Source organism: Sinohyriopsis cumingii, chromosome 2, assembly GCF_028554795.1.
Source record: "Sinohyriopsis cumingii isolate HCF-2022 chromosome 2, ASM2855479v2, whole genome shotgun sequence".
Taxonomy (NCBI): Eukaryota; Metazoa; Mollusca; class Bivalvia; order Unionida; family Unionidae; genus Sinohyriopsis; species Sinohyriopsis cumingii.
This window is the reverse complement of record NC_142962.1, coordinates 24,239,028-24,256,106: the sequence shown is the minus strand read 5'-3', so window position 1 is coordinate 24,256,106 and position 17,079 is coordinate 24,239,028.

Here is a 17,079-nt window from a genome sequence, read left to right as displayed (position 1 = left end):
TATTTTTGCACGTAGCATTGATGTTCCAAGTCCACGATGTGGTGACAAATGTGACATTTTTTCTTTCCTGAACATACGTGTGCCTTGGCATTATTGGTAGGTATGCCTTGTCCACACGTAGGGCACAATCTCAGGAGTTGACAAGCACATTTCTGCTGTGAACCTTGCGTCTTCAAATGTTGTTGGTAACAGGTAGGGCTGACAAACGTGCGCAGACAAGTTGAACAAGGCACTGGTCCTTCGCTCAGACAGGGTGGAGAGGCCAAACATCCTGGGCATTTCATTCCACAATGCTTGTGTTGCTCTCGATTGTTATAACCATAGTCACATTTCTCACAATAATAACCGTATCCCAGGAATCCAGTAATACTGGTAATGGTATCGAAATGTTCATCGTGATAATAGACATGAATGTACTTTCCGTCCTTAAATTCTTGGCCTCGAAACAACAGAGTTCCACGAATTTCTTGAGGGTGCACTTTCAAGGTGTAGCGTGGAGCTAGGGCATCTTGCAATTTTTGCATCTCAGGAATGCCACAGGGTGTGTCTTTGGACAGTCCGGCTTGTTGTAACAGGAGTTCTGCTTCGTTTCGTTGTTTGGCTCGATCGCATCGTTGAATAGTTTTCCAGGTTCTTTTCCATTCTACCGTGTCGTTCTTGTTGGCATAGGTTCGTCCCACCACGATGGCACGGGTTAAACACATCTGGTCTTGAGGGTTGTTAATTCGGACGAGACTCTTTTTGGTGTTGCGAAGGTCGTCCACCAATAACATCTTTTTGCGTCCTGTCCCTTGAGGAGGAGAGACGTGAGCCATTTTCAGTGTGGCTTTACCATCGGTGATGTCAAACTGGTCATTAGATTGTTGTACGTGTTGAATCTTGTCCATGACTTTGGAAGGGGTTAGTTCTGCGGGTCTGCTAAACTCGATCCAAACAGGGGATTTCAAACCGTCGTGATCTATGGATAGTGTCAAGCGATCGTCTTCTTTGGCTTGACATTGTCGCTTGAGTGCGGTGAGCAAAGAATCCCACATCTCGGTGATGAACCCTTCTGCTTTCTCCAAGGGTACGTCGGACTTGAAATCTTTAATCTTCACCGTGTAGGTGTAAGCCGTGGTTCTAAATTTTCTAGAGGAGCGCTTTTCCGTCTCTCGAATGGAATAGTATTTTTCAGGATTGACTAAGGGTGGTGAACTTGGTTTAGAGGTTTCAAATTCTGGTTCACTCATGTCCTCTTCAAAATCACTGGCATGAATTTGTGCCAAGATTTCAGCCCTGGTACGAGGCGATAGATCACGTTTCTGCCTCTTACTTTCTTCTTCTTTCTTCTCAAATGAATAGGATCGTTTCATCTTGAGTGCAAAACGTCAAATGACTCAAGTTTAAACACCATAGACTAATTTATAGTCATGGCAAACCAGCGCATATAAAAAGGGTGTGTGTCTTGTCCTTTCACTATTCATTTCACTCTCAAGCCGAGCACAACGATGGAAGAGACTACCCAGATGGAACGTTTCGTCAGAGCTTTGCGAGGGGTCATTAGAAAATTCTCTTCAGACCAGCCCACGGACTACTCTCCTTCCTTTAGAGATAAAAGTCAAGATACTTGCTATATCTGTCAGAAGAAAGGGCATTGGTCTTCAGAGTGTCCAGACCGTGAAAAAAGAAAAAAAACAGGGGCTAAAAAAGACAAAAGTCAAGATACCTGTTATTATTGTAAAGAAAAAGGACATTGGTCTCCAGATTGCCCAAAAAAGAAACAAGAGGAGTCAGAAGAAAAGAAGGATTCTTCAGAAGAAGAGAGGGATTCTTCGGAAGAAGAGAGGGATTCTTCGAAAGAAGAGAGGGATTCTTCAGAGGAAGAGGAGGAAGAAAGAAGACAATTCTATTTAAAAGAAGCAAAGAAACAGGAGAAGAAAAGAAGAAGGGAAGAAAATGAGGAAAAAACGGTGAAGAAATTCAAAAAACAGAGAGACTAAACAAGGAGACAGAAGAAGTCAATGAACTTTTTATTAAAGTGTTCTGTGGTGAATTGTGAATTGGATTGTAACAATGGATAAAAGAATAAATGAATGATATAAGGTAAGTGTCTTTGAGTTTTGATTTTAAAATAAGAAGCTACACTCACGCACTCATACACAGACACGTACTATAAGGGTAAAATGGGTGGGGTTTTTTTGTTGATTTTTGAGTTATTGGCAAATTGAAATTGTATTTCTTTTCGAGAAATGTGGGTGGCCCTGAAAAGGGCCTTTTTTCTTTATGGTGTAGGAGTGAGTTTAACCAATCAACTTTAACTGCCTTAAGCTTTTGCCACGGCCAAGGCCTACTTCTGATGATTGGGTTGAAATCACTAAGGGTGGTACGATAGGCTTAGTCACAGGGTTGGCGTGTTTAGCTCGGGAAGGTCGTATTCTCTTCGGTCGTGATAAAGAAGTCTGATACATTTGTTTCAGACTTCTTAACTCCGCTAAAATGTCCAACAGTACCGTAGCCATTTGATTTTCACCCTCTTGTTTCTTTGCTGCTACTTCTTCTTGCTGTTGTTGATTTTGTTTTTTTCTTACCTCTTCTTGTTGCTGTTGCTGTTGCTGTAGGAGAAAAGCTTGTTCCGCTTCCTTTTGTCGTTGCATAAATTTCTCCAATTCTTCTTTCTGTCTCTGTCTAAAATTCTCCACTTGCGGTAATGAAGAAGGTAACGAAGGTTCCGGAACAAATTCTTGCGAGGTAAGAAAATCCACAAAATCCCAATGTACCTCTTCTGAAAGTAAGTCCGGGTTCCCTTGGGCAGTCTCCCCTGCTGGTGCACCCCAATGGATCGTTTTCTGAGTTTCCGTCATGTTGAATCACTGTCGCATAGATTGACTGCACACAAGCGCTAACGAGTCTATATGGAGCACGTGACGTCACAGACTGCTCTCTTCGGATTGGATGCGAGCTGACTGAATTTTGTAACGCGTGTTCGGATTGGTGAATGAATTCAATCCGTTTCAATCCTTCCTGTGCCTATAAATAAGCGCAGTTCACTGCATTGATTCACCTATTCTCGTCGCTTCAAGATGTGGACCACAGTTGAGTCATCCACCCTTGTGTCTTCCATGATGTTTAGGACGGACATGCTCATGTATGTCAGGTCCAAGTGGACTGTTGTTGATAGGACAGATACTAGTCTATGGATGAGGAGAGTTTACATAGAAAGACAAGGATGTCTCAAGAGGGTACTTGTGTATGGACCGGCAGTTAGAAGGAGTTTAAGAAGAAGAAGACTTGACAGATGCCATCTATGTTAATATTAATATTAACATAAACCCAAAGGCCCTTTTCAGGGCCAGCCATATTTCTCGAAAAGAGATAGCCTTTCAATTGCCTACCCCCTTTTCTAAATTTAAATTTAAATTTAAAAAAACTTTTTTTAAAACAAAAATCCCATATTCAATTCCCCTTGTCCCTAGACAAACCCAAACTCTATTCCCATGTCAATTTCCCCTTGTCGCTAGACAGACCCACACTATAGTTCCATGTTAAATTCCCCTTGTCGCTAGAGTGACCCACGATTTATTCCCCATGTTAATTCCCCTTGTCGCTAATCTGACCCACGATTTTTCTCCATGTTAAATTTCCATTGTCGCTAATCGTTCCCAGGGGGGGTCTGTAATGCTAATTCCCATTGTCGCTAATGTATCCCACTTAACTACTTTTGGGGGTGGTGGTGGTGGAGGGCTTAGTTTAGTTTTCATTGGTCTTTTTCCTTTGCCTAGGTAGGTAGGCGTATCTGGGTTGTTATGTGGTTTGGTTTTTGAGCTTGTTGTGGTTGACTCGTTGTTTATATGTTTTGGGTTTCGTGAATCAGTTATTGGGTTGTTTCCATTAATTCCTGGGGGGCCTAGTTAGCTACAATGTAAGATTTCTTTCCAAATTTTTGGTGTAGTTTGTTCATTGCTTGGTGGTTTTTGTTCACTTTTTTCCCCAATCTGTATTTTGTGTCGGAGTGGGGTTTGTCCTTGGGTTAATGTTTCTCTAGGTGTGTGTGTTGGGGGGTGGGGTGGGGGCTGAGGCTGGTGTTGTTATTTCGGACTGAGTTTTGTCCTTCTGCGTGTCTACCTGGGGGCTATTTACAATCGGGCTCGTTAGTGCTGGTAGAGTTTTTCCCCTATTTAGGTTATGTCCAGGTAGGGGGAGCTTGTTGGTGGTGTAGCGTATATGGGTGACATTGGTCTTGTGTCAACTAATGTTTTAGATTTGTATGGATTGTTTGGGTCTTTGAAAAAGATTTCAGTTTCAGGGTAATCGGAGAGATTGTTTGTATTGTTTGGGAGGGGGTGGGGTGGTCCTGATTGTACATTTTAGTGTTGTTTTGATTACTTGTTGTTGGGTTTGTGGTTTACAGTTTGTGATCCAACCAATGATAATTGGGGGTGGGGGACCCTGTGTGCATTTTTGAGTTTTTGGGCTACAGTTTTCTAATTGTTTTGAAAGGGTGTTTTGTTGCCTAATTTTACCTCGTCTAAGTCTAAATGCTGACTGAAGTTGTGACATCTTATGGTTGCTTAACTGATTAGAAGAATAGTAGAGTTTGTTAGGTTATAGTAAAGAAAGAGGTTTGGCTATCACTCTTCTTGACAGAAAATCTGAGTAGTGGTTTGCGAGTGCTTTCAAACGTACTAGGATTATGTCCAGGTGGTTACTAGTATGGATCCTAGTACCTGTTTTCGGAGTTTTGCCAGAGAATTGTTAGCTAGTATAGGTTGGAGTAAAAAGTAAGCATTGAGCAGCGTTAGGAGACGTTATTTTTTCCAAAAACTGTGGGTCTCGCAGTGATTTCTTAGTCCTAGAAATGTGTGAGGACACAGTCCAGGCGTATGCTAGTATATGTCCTAGCACCTGTTTTCGGAAAAAGGAGTGGTATTTATTTAAGGAGAGGGTAGATGAAAAGATGTTAATTATAGATTAGGTTATTATCTTACTAGCCGGGAATCTTACAAGATTTTCCTGAGCTGGAGAAATTGCAAGGACTCGGCCCAAGTGTTTACTAGTATGGAACCTAGCACTTGTTTACGATAATAACCAAAGGTGATTAATAAGTTGTTTAGTAATAAAGTTTGAGTAAAGTAGATAGATTGTTTTAATATTGATGAATAATTGTATAATTAGTTGTTAATAATTTATGAAAAACAGCACAGAGATATAATACCTTTAGGTTTAGGTTTGATTATTACCTTGATTTAAAATGGCGATGTGTGTTCCGTCCTTTGTTCCTTTGTTTTCATAATGCTTATATGGTACCGAGCTTGATAAGAAAAACGAATTGAAATTTGTAAAAGGCGCGGACGTGATTGAGAACATTCTAATATTAAAAGTTTCAATATGGAGGTACCTTATCACCTCCCATATAATGAATGCGTGGGTCCATTCCCTCTCATGAATGAGCCCTCCAGTCAGACCGCAATGGGTCCAAAAAAAAAGGTTCCGCGGCTGAAGGCTAAAATTATCAGTGCACCGTATGCACATAAACGCTTTGGGATAAGGCTCTCATTCCTTCTCCCAGGAACAATTATCAGGTCGCCTTGGAAGAACGCAGCAGCATAGAAAGCGTAATACATATATGCAGACCCAGCCAGCTAGCACCCAACCCACTAAACTCACTAAAGTGAATAGACTACAGCAGCCGGATAGACCACCACTACCAGCAACAAGGGATATGACTAAATCTAAGGCTGCCCAGGCGAAGAAGGACCACGCTCCAGCCCCGCAAAAAATAAATAAAAATAAAATAAAATGAAAAGAGACATTTGCCAACATTGTCTCTAAACCTCCACCACCACAATAACGTCCGCCAGTGAAGAGCAGGACTACTCTTAGAACAAGCACTCCAATTGTAGTTTCTAGAATGCAACAAGATCTACAAGAGCTGATATCAGAGAAATCCTGCTATCATCACAGGTCACATTAGACCCACCACCGGACAAAACCTTCAAAGTCACCGTACAGGAAGCAGAGGTAGCAACAACACAGGATGAAAGCGACCCAAACATAAAGCGACTAAATGCACTGGGACTTCAGATGGATCCAGCTGACGTCAGGTTAGCGCACGATTTTATGAAAGAAACTATATTTATAGGCTGGAGGTCAGTTAAGGACAGAAAACCCACGTTGCAGCAATGGCACACAGGACGAGCAGCAGGGAGGGCGAACAAGCTCTAATTGGTTCACCTATATTTCGCCAAAATACGACTTCCTGGGGAATCACAAAAATTGTATTTAAAAAAATGCGATATTCAGCGTAAAACAACTCCGTCGATGACAACTTGGTTTGCCTGTTATCGCTGATGTTTTTTCTTTTCTTTGTTGCGTCGAAGAAAAAATGCGCGATTATTCGGTAACGCGTTGAGAGCGTCGCCCTCCCTGCTGCTATGAATTAAAATTTTTTATCTAACCCAGTTCGATACCATGTTCTAGGATCATGTAAATTTATTGTTACAAATCCGTGTGGAGTAGCTTGCGCTCGTGAAAAAAAGTTTCTTAACTTATTTATGTCCATGTCACCGCTGCACCCAGTCTGATGAATATTTCTCGGCGTATGTGTATCGACTCCGTTAAACACAACAAGAATATTACAGTTATCCCTGATCACTTTAGGAATTTGTGTATATCTTTGAGTTACATAAATCATATCAGTGTTTTTATGTCTGCCTCGTGAAAATATCCTGGCAGGGTTTGATTGTTTGTCCAACATTACGTCATCATACACGACCAAATTGTTAATAGATTTATCTAAATCATCAACATTCGGCGCATCATTAATGTCAGTTATAAATTCAACAACAACATTGCCGTTTTCATTTAACAATTTTGCACTTTCATTAAAATCTTTTATTACATCATAGCATCGTTGATCATCAGCTGATGGTGCTACCAAATACAACTTATCCCACTTCATCCACTTCATTATCAAGTTAAGTAGCAGCTGTGTCTTACCACTTCCAGATGGCCCTACGATAATCATATGAACATCATTGGGTAGCGCGGTATGATGCTTAACTGGTTCTCGTCGTTTTGTAGCAGATAAGTCAGTGATTTCCATTAGAATAAAATAAAATAAATATGGATTTATATTGTGTGAAATGCAGGGCGCGGACGCCAACAAGTGATCTAACAACCATTACAACAAAAAATAATAGATCTGAGGTTACGGGCAAGTGCGAACGATGCGGTACAAAGAAATTCAATTTATCTCTACTGACAAGTCAGTGCAGTCAGGTGAAAAACCAAAACCAAAGCCAAAGTCAAAGCCAAAGCCAAAAGCAAAGCCAAAGCCAAAGCCAAAACCAAAGTCAAAGTCAAAGCCAAAGCCAAAGTCAGATAAAACAAAAAGCAACACGGGGCTGATATTGCAGCAAAATTAACACAACTACCTGGAACTCCGTGGGCTAAATACCCAGGAGAAAAACATCTTCCAGGATATAATTACTGCGGCCCAGGAACCAGACTTGATATCAGACTTGATGACCAAGATCAACCAAAACCAGGTGAGTATCCGATAAACGCTATTGATAAGGCGTGTCATGCTCATGATGTAGCGTATAAAAGTAAAAATCTACAAGATAGGCTTCTCGCGGATGTGAAATTAATTCACGCGCTAAATTACATCACTGATAATTCTCTCAAGGAAAAATTAGCTAGTTGGTTAATAAAATCCGCGATGAAAGGTAAATTAGCGCTAGGTGCTGGTAATTAATTATAAATGGAGTCGATTTATTATTCCCCAAGAGGATACTGGAGGGGTAGCGCAGCAATTAGTACACTCGCTGAAGCAGCAAAAGTTACGCGCGATACTGCTAAAAAGTAGTTATCCAAACAGGCAATATGGCAGATTTACCACCCACCGCCTAAACAAATTCACTTTGCACATTTTGATGTTAGTGTTCCTAATGAAGTTCATCAAGCTGATATATTATTTCTGCCACATGATACTATTAAAATCCGAAGACGTCGAATTACATATAAATACGCGTTAACTGTAGTTGAAGTTGCAAGTAGATACAAAGATGCAGACCCGTTAACAACTAAAACAGCATCTGAGGTTGCTTCTGCTTTTGAACGAATTTATCAACGAGGACCTCTACAATGGCCACAGTTGTTACAAGCTGATCCTGGCAAAGAATTTCAGGGTGTAGTATCATCGCTGATGAAGCAACATAATGTCAACATCAGACGAGGACATACTGAAATTCACCGTGATCAGGCAATTGTTGAGCGATTTAATCGAACACTTACTGAACGGTTATTTGGATATCAATACGCGAAGGAATTCATTCAGGACAAGAGATCACGCGAATGAGTTGCAAGATTACCAGGTGTGATAGGTGCATTAAATAGTGAAATTACTCGAACAACCAACATGAAACCTATTAACGCAATTACCAAAAAACATATACCACAACGACGTGATTTTTCAGCACAACCAATACTGGGTGATGTCACTGTGAGATATTTATATGAACCAGGTGATCTTGAAAAGGGTAAAAAAAAGAGCGACTGATCCTATTTGGAGTATTACCACACACAATATATCTGGTATAACTAGATCTACTGGTAGACCAGCAATCTACAAACTGGATTCAACTGCTCCTCAACGTGGGTTTACACGTGAACAACTACAAGTAAATCCCGAGGACACACAATTACCGCCCAGATCACTTAACTAGCACCCCGACGCCGATTACACTCAAGACAGGTCAGTATCACATTTTGTCGTGTATGACCACGGCTGTTATCTTTTCTATCTACAGTAAATTGTCTTGGATTATTACTCAGATACTGCCACAACATTATACAATTACAGCTCGCACAGTGATTATTCTGCTGTTGCTTCAGTGTCATGATAAATTCAACATCAAGGTCAAATTCTCGATTATTCTTTTTTTTGTCATTCTGTTTGTAACCAGCTAATTTTTTTCTTATTATATCATTGTCAATATCATCATTTTTGATCACTGACTCATCCAAAACAATCCTTCGCAGTTGAGATATTCTTCTGACTCTGGACACAACCAAGTAAACTAAGTTTGACCACTCGATTCTATCATCAACGATCCAAACAACTGTATCAGAGATAGTTAATCCTTGAGATGAATGAATCGTCATTGAGTATCCTAGCGCCACGGGGATTTATCGGCGCGCAGTGCATCTTCAACAACATTGACATCAACTGTGACAATATCATTTAATACGAGATTCTGTTTCCCTGACTGTCCTGGTATATCAACGTCAATATTCTGTAACCGCGAATCAGCTGGTCTATAACACAATGGCACTGGCAGTGTTGGAAATTTTTTCTTGTGTAATTGAAATAACTGTTGTTGAAGTGTGTCTCTGACTATCTTTCTACTTGCCACTATCAAATCGTTTGGTCTCCACGTTTTCCAAAAGTCGCTCATTGAAGTTTCTGAAATTATTGTACGCATAATTTCACAATGAATTTTATTCCGTTGTAGTCTGATTAATGTTTTAAATTCCTTTAGTTTTGCATCAAGAGATCTGTGATCATCAGTCACTATTTCGTATTAATCAAAAAAATTTTTCAACCAATCGTGTGGGGATCATCCAACAAACGGAGGTGGCTGACCGTGATCGCCGCACATAACCACTGCAGTATTTTTTGTTAATAACCAATCAAGAAATCTTTTTAATGTTTCTAACGGCACTGTGCACACTTCATCCCAAATTATAACTTTTGGAATATATTTCTCTCCCATTCGATCTGGAGTCCACACACCACCGCTGTATTTGAAAAAGCTGTGATAAGTACAAGAATTGACTCCTCGTTCTTTCATCTCCCTGGCAAGTCTGTGTGCTGGTGTAAGCACAATCATATCTGAATTCTGTTGAAATAATTCAATCACTAGAGTCGTCTTACCAGAACCGACCGTTCAAATAAACGGTTTTGTGTCTGGACACTGGATCATACACAGACGGCGCGACGACATTTCTGATAATTCTGATTTGCAATAACTATCTTTAACTGCAACATCCGCGTATTCACAATAACAATGTAACATTTCCTTTTTTATTCTCCATGAACTCCATGAATCATCATTGCTTGTGAAACGAGCTGGTAATTCTGAATATCTTATTTCGATATAAAATGAATCCGTTGCAACTCTAACTGCAATGTCAGGAAATCTATTTATTATCGATAGCAAATTTATAGAAACATAAGCAAGCATCGAAGATCTTAGATGTGTGTACTGAGGTGATTCTCCATTAATCTAACTAACAATTGTGCCCAACCGTGTTCCGTCAGACAAGTAAGCATCTTCCCGATCACAAAGTATATTTCTCGCAGTGGCATCATTAATTATAAAATCTAATTCAACATTATCCATAATCAATCGTGAGTGATGCCGTTTATGATCATATGCACCACCTTGAGTAAATTTACCGATTATTCTTCTACCAAGATCTTTTGCTGTTTTTTCACTGTTGCTGCGTTTAAACTTAAGAATATTAGGAGCATCATTAAGAATGACATCAACAGAATCGTTTGGATATTCCTGTTTGCATTCTTCGATGACTTCATCGAGACTGATACGCTCCGGTGTTGGTAACCAAACCGAAGTCTGCGACCGATATGATATAATTGATTCACTGACAACCAACGATATCAATATTTTACTGTCAAGCATATATCGTAATAACACCACTGGCGCCCAACGTTTCTCCGAGAAGTGTCTGCCAAACCAAACATAACAGCAAGGATGAAGATTCATAGTGAATTCAAACGACACTACACGAGCAAATCCTGTCAGATCAAAATTGGGTAATGGACCATTAATTGATACTCTTACCATCTCATGACAAGGATGACCAAATCTTGTAAAATATCCAGCACACTCGCCCATCCCGAGAAAACTTCCGGGATAACGCGCGGTCATGTCTACGGAAATCATCTCGCTGGTATTATACTCGGTGTTCCACAAACCGCCGTGTCCGTATTCGATACCACTATCCTGGACATCTTCAAGGAACTCAGCGTGTGTTGGTCTCCATGGGCAGCAACTGACGGGACTGTAAAACAATTAGTTAATAATTGCTCAGTATTTTCTGAATATCTCTGTGCGAGTTTTCTCATTTCTTCGTGGAGAGATTCTTTACGATATAATTCACCGTTAGGTCTTACAAATTGATCATACTCACCATCTTCGGAACTTTTAAACAACCACACTGACACAGGGTCGTTTCTGCTTATACGGCTGATAGCATCGAACATTTCACTCCAAAAACTCTCTGACGAGTAATATCTCACAACACGATCCCGTGGAAATATTGTTACTGCGTTAGTCCAAGCGTGAGCGTTATGGTCAATAATTTCAATTGGTGTTCCATTTCCCGTATTCGCTGATTCATATAAAACCTCCCCCGTGAACGTTTTTACTACCATTGGAAATTTTCATTTACTTGATAACTCAGCGACATCGTTTATTGACGCTCCTGTATCCTTAACCGATTCAGCCCACTTCGCTATTTTTTCACGTCGCAGATCGGTTAAACCGTTTCCACGCTTCGCATTTTTAAAATGTTCAATTACTCGCTCGGCTACACAATTCAGCTTTGAAAATCTCATCGGGGTAAGATCATTAATGTTGGGTCTATCATTTAGCTGACAGATTCCATAAATGACCGCTGTTACAGGATATGATCGAGTGTAATATGGTCTGTCAATCCCAGTTAACATTCCTGGTTTGGAATCTTTACTTAACAGAGCGGTTTTTCCATTAGCAAGGACAGGGTCACGTTTGTCACGAATAATCCACCTGTCATCATCCGAACGCACAATAAACTTTATTCTGAAATGATATTTCTGATTGAGGTAATCGATGATCGTTTTCCCTCGTGCATCACTCATTGTAGCGTCCTTGACATCGTTGTTGCGTATAATTTTGAATGTAGACCACACTAAAGAAATTCTTCTTTGGCATCTCTGATAATATCAAACAGACCAGTCAGGGCTTGCCTCCGCGAATCAGGGGTTAGTCTGTCAAGATCGAATCTAGAAGTTTTCCAGGGCTTGATTTTGGATAATCTCTCAAACTCCTCCATATTATATTTAAGACAAACATTTCAATAAGATATATATATATATATATATATATATATATATATATATATATATATATATATATATATATATATATATATATATATATATATATAATGCCTCAAACCAATCAGTGCAAGTGGCTTAAGGTGGGATCTGTAACTCCTTGTAACAAATCATGCAGAAAAGAATTCTGCGGGGAACATTCACAAAGCATTCGGAAAGGGGGTTTGGGACCAATACCGTGTCTGCTTTGTGGTATTCGAGTCAGGCGTAAAACAGTTATGCGCAAGTTGCGGCGGTAAGCGATACAGGGAACTTAAAAGATATTATGATAACAAAATGATAATGATGCGCTGAAATGTGAGCGCGATTATATAACTAAGTTTTCAGACAAATTATAAATTAGGCAAATTATAAATTAGACAAATACATTATTATATAAAATGAATCAAGAGTTTATCCCACACCCTATCATCAAGAATTACGAAGCGAATCATAATCGAATAGTTAGACATTGTCTGCTGAAAAACCCAGTTGGTGTTGTTAATAATTCTGGTTATTTTAGATTTACCGCTGGGGGAAAAAGTTATTATAATCACAGGTTTGTATTCGAGTGTTTCTTTGGGAAGATTAAAGACGGTTTTGTGATCGATCATATTAACTTAATAACTCTCTTCAAAATTTATGAGCTATCACACAAAGGGAAAATTCTGCACGTGGGAATGCGGAGGGGGGGGGGAGGAGCAAAAGGCCTAGGATGGTTCAATCTTTAAATATAGCGACCGGTGAAGAGAGAGTTTTTCAGTCAATGGGCGCGGCTGGCAAGTATTTCGGTATTCACCCGCGTTCGGTCCAACGTGTTGCAGAAAATATAATCAAATCAACGTTTTCATACAAGTTTAATAACTGGATTTTATTTCGTTATGTAGATAACTATAACGGAGATAACTCTACAGCGACTGTGTAAAAGTCAATGATGCAATTATCTCCCCTTGACGCGTCAAGGTGACTTTGTCAAGGTAATTGCGCAACACACTACCTTGCAGGTATTATTATCTAGCGGGCAGAACTGTATACAGTTTTTTTACAGCCAGTTATAACTGTCTTATTGTATACACACTGCGCCGCAGTCTTTTTCCGCGCTTGATAAAATCAACAATTGTCAGTATAGGTAAGTGTTATTTTCACAGTAATGTTTAGAATCTAGTTCAGAACTTAAATTCAGCAGTAATGTTTAGAATCTAGTTCAGAACTTAAATTCAGCTGCAGACTGTCTGTCAATAGTTACCTATATGATAATTTTTAAATCCTATATCATTAGATTAGACTATAGTGCAATTGTAGATCGGCTGACTCTGGTCACCGACTCTGTCAATGCCAGTGGATCGAGTCTCGTAACGGACATTATGTCGACGGTACCGATTAACATGGTTTTAATTGGGGAGCGGCAGCCGAAGCCGTTCATGTACATATCTCTTTCACGTCAAATCGTGGGGGTGACGTTTTTCATCCCTGGGATTTGATCTCGGGGGTATGTACATGAATGCAATACACAGACAGCCTTCTGAATACTCTAACATTTAGCTTCACTTTCGCTTAGAGAATTCGATGGAGGTATGTTTGTCATGCGCCCCTCAAAATAAACAGTAGCCGTGGATGCATAAAGCTCTACGTCACATGGGTCCCACAAAAACAAAACATTCAGAAAGAATGCGGCCAAAAAGAAACGATCACGAAGGATGCCGAGAATCGATAAGAAAAGATCTGTAAGACAAAAGTCTCAACTGAGATAAAATCTCCGAGACAAAAGTCTGAAAGGACCTCGTGGGGTACACATAGGCCAGTGCAAGACCCATGATTGTTAACCGCTCATCATGGCTACTGTTTATTTTTGGTTTATTTTCTTTTAAATACATAATTATATAAATAATGAATTACGAAAATATCAATGATGTAATTTCAGCTATTAAAAAATTAGAAGAAAACGGAATTAATATATCTGATGAATTAAATCCTAAAAAAATCATGTCTGATTTTAAAGCATTGTATGAGGCTAAATTGGAAGGGCGGTATATTTTACCTGCTCAGTATAAATTTATAAAGAAAATTGAGACGGAGTTATATAAATCACTGGCTGCAATAGAAGAACAACGACTGGATGAATTTGTCTGTCTGTGTCGTGCAATCGAAAAAAATAGATCAGCATTATCTGAAGAATACGAAGCCAGGAGGGTAATTCATAATCGTGTAAGACAATTGAAAAAAATTATGTCAGACAGTGAAGCGATCGAGAGTTAAACCCCTTGATTACTGGGAAATGAAATTGAAAGTAGAATGTCAGTCTGGTTGCACTGACAGTAAAAAAAAATATTACCTGCATCAATCTGATACAGATAATATTTTTTTTACCGGCATCAATCTGACCTGCACCTATCTGACTTGTATCATGAGTTAAATAATATTTCCTTAAGCCGATCAAATTTAATGCAGGAATGTGCATAATTTAAATTCTGGTCTCTGTCACATGTGATCATACAAATACGTTTTTTCCGCAGTTCATCTAACTGTCCCTGCGTTAATAAAAAATCTTCATTACCGAATACATCAATAACTAAATCAAATGTGCTGACCGGGGACTGCATAAACACCTCTTTGATGTAGTTTTCAAGTGCTTGTTTGTCGTGTATGAAAACCTTCTTCAGGTTCCCTTGTTTAATATGATAGTAACAACCCCGGGAAAACCTGTCGGTGGAATGTTGCCAGGGATATGTTGTGAAAATCTCAAATTTTGCAGCACTGAACACAGAAAACCTATACACTCCAGTGGCTGTTGCGGTGTATTTGATAGTATTATTTTGTTTAGACCATGTTGCGAACCCAGATGATACCGTGTATACTATGTTGGTAAAATGCCCGGGAGTAACTCCAGGTGGGATTTTAATCAAACTGGTTTTATTAACGATATCTTGAATCCCACTTACGATATCTTGCTGTGTTTGTTTGATCGTGTTAATGATGGTTTTGATATCAGCAAGTTTTATGTCAACCGTCAACGGATCACCAAAGAATTCCTCTGAGGTTTCATTAATTTTTCTAAAGTTTCTACGAAGATTTGAAAAGGCGTTTACGTGAACGTCATATTCGGCCCGCAACGTGGATAATTTATTGTCTACGGTGTCAACATATTTTTTTGTTGCCGCGTCCTCGTCGGATGTTGGATCTCTTAAAACAACTATTTTGTTTCCGTTCATGTTGAGTTCACTTGTCATTGTGTCACCGGTGTTTTTTAGGCGATTAATCACGCTTGCTGAGATTTGATCTCTGATGGTTGTAAACAATATACTTGAGTCTCTGATTTTTCCGCTGTCAGTAAACACAGGGATGCTATCCGGGGTAGCTCCAAGAACCCTGCGAACTATGTCATTCCACTTGATATTACTGGTTTTTATTTTTCCATATTGGTCCTGAAAAATAACAACCTCATCTGGGTCTATCCCGGATAGCGTTAAAAGATTGTCGATTTCATCTTTGGTCGCATATTTTGATAAATCTACATCACCGCGTTTTTTTTTCTTTGCTTCGATGAGAGATCTTCCGTAAATATCTACCATTATTCATTAAGGATTGTTTAAAATGTTAAATCGGCCCGCGGTATACTCGTGCACGACTTTATGAGGCGGTTTGGTTGATTTTGATAACGCGTCAAGCACATTAATTACTTCACGACCACATATTGGTGGAACGGTTAGTGTTTGTGTTGGCAGCGTTGAATACCAAACTGGAATGGGAACACTTTGCACGTATTTTAGAAATTCAACTGGCGGTGCTAACCCATACGAATCGAAATAGATAATTCCACGTGGATCGATTACGTAAGCAACCCAGTGAGTTCCTGGACCATCGCTGTTATCGAGATTAATAATTTCAGTTTCTGGATTATTCGTTTGTTGTGGTAATTGATCTCGCATAAAAACACCTCTGAAATTTTTTATTTTAAGTTGTTTAGCAGCATCGAGCAAATCAAAATTTGACATCGGTGCGTGCAATACTTCGTATTGTGTTAAAACCGTTTTGGGTACCATGAAGGTGGAGTTCCTGGAAGTCTTAGACCCCGTCTTTTTTTATATCCATTTCCAGTTGCTTTCTTTAATGCCATTCCAGCAGCTGTTCCAACAGCACCTAACGCGGCTGCTTTTGCGACAGCTGGGGCAGCAGCAGCTATCAGCGCTGGTATTGCTGAGAGGAGTGGAAATATACCACTAGTTTTAACCATATCCTTGATAGCTTTTGGAGCGAAATCAAGTTGAACTCCGGTTTTTGCTTGCTTTGCTTTATTGAAATGTTTTAGTTGGGTTTTAGTCAGCGATAACTTGTTTGGACCGCCGCTAGCGATTTGATCTTGTTTTACTGTTATCGTTGCCCCACATGCGCTCGCGTTTTTTGATTGCAATTTTTTCGCCTGACCAGGAGTCAGAGTAACATTAACGTGACTATATGACATTTTATAATAAACGCGATTGATCTAATTGTCTACATATTTTCCACTGGGGCATCAATGACTCTCATTCGGCCACCAACACACTCAAGTAACATTGTTTTATTACTAAGTATAACCGCAATTGCTCTAGCGCCTCCATGAATTTCCGGTGGACCAACTACTCTTACTGGTACTCGAGCTAAGCGAGCCCGAACGGTTATATCAACGACAGATTTTCTGAATAAATCCAAATGTTCCAACGAAAAGTAATAGATCGGATACAACGTTGTAAATCACGCTGAGATATTTGCAACCCAGTGTCAACGTTTTGATCACGCCCATCATAAGACATCAATCGATAATATGCACGCACAACATCATTATGTTCAAAATCCAGATTTATATCTTCAGCGGGCTCTTGATGTCCGTTTATTCTTAGCGAAACCTCAGAAACTCCAAATGTGTCAAATATCATTGGAGTTTCTTCTTGGTTATTTATTCT